Raw genomic sequence first — 1,012 nt, forward strand, 5'->3', positions numbered from 1 at the left:
GTCCAAAGTGAAAGTGGAGGCTGGAGCTCTACCAAAAAAGCATAAAGGAACCTTCCTTCTTCATTTCCTTTTTATTCCATTCAGGCAGCAGCTGCCTACTGATTTATGCCTCCTACATCCAGAGTGGGACTTCCATTATGCACATCCAGAACCATGCTAAACCAATTTAGCTATCTCACACTCTAACCCAGCATCACACACTCATGATCCAGCTACCTCCCGAAAGCCCCACAAACGAGTGCATGAGGCTTTGGGAGGATATCTAGATACTAGCCGTAACACCCTTTACCTCACTGATCGAAATTCAGAGTTATGTTGCAGTCAGATCCAAAAGTTCAGACAGTTACCTCAACAGCACCCCCACGTCTCTCTCACACACACTTTGTCTCTCTGTTTCTCTCTGTCTCTCCCTCTCCCTCTCTCGCTCCTTCTTGTATGTTTGTGTCTTCACTGTCTTCACAGAGAGAATTCTGCAAAGGAAAAAAGATACAGCACAGAAAATAAATGTAACAGTCATCATGTTTACAATACAATTAGCTTCCTGTAACTGTAAAACTTTCTTTTCCTCAACAGTATTTTTCTCTTGTGGCAATAATTTCTTTAATAACTCCTAAGTTTGCAGCTGAGGAATGTGGTCATGACTGCTCAAGTATCATCCCATATCTGTTACCCCTGAAAACTAGCTTCCAAGCCACTCTCTCAAAAGTCATCAATGCTGTCTTCTGCCTCATCTCCTGCCTCTGGATGGAATTCGGTACAATTTATCAGTCCTTTCTTCAAATACTTTTTTCCTAAAAGTTCCATGACGTTCCAATAGCCTCCTCTGCTTACCTCTATTTTTTATTTCTCATTCCCTAATGATATAAGTATCCAAGACCTGTGTTTGTCCTTCCTCCTTTCATTCTCTCTTGGTAGGAGGATAGGGCCGGGGGATTTAGCTCAGTGGATCTGCTGCCTGCCTCACAAGCACAAGGACCCAAGTTCGATCCCTGGTACCAAAAAAAAAAAAAAA

General features: G+C 42.6%; 1 long non-coding RNA gene across 1 annotated transcript in view; it reads right to left on the bottom strand.

Moving 5' to 3' along the window:
- Positions 1–363: 363 nt before the first annotated feature.
- Positions 364–1,012, bottom strand: part of LOC104854166 — a 6,988-nt gene continuing 6,339 nt past the window's right edge. The window contains exon 3 of the long non-coding RNA XR_778005.1: positions 364–470. This is a non-coding gene — a long non-coding RNA (uncharacterized LOC104854166). The remainder of the gene's footprint in view (positions 471–1,012) is intronic.

The sequence above is a fragment of the Fukomys damarensis genome, unplaced genomic scaffold, assembly GCF_012274545.1.
Source record: "Fukomys damarensis isolate Sample0158 unplaced genomic scaffold, DMR_v1.0_HiC HiC_scaffold_27, whole genome shotgun sequence".
Lineage (NCBI taxonomy): Eukaryota > Metazoa > Chordata > Mammalia > Rodentia > Bathyergidae > Fukomys > Fukomys damarensis.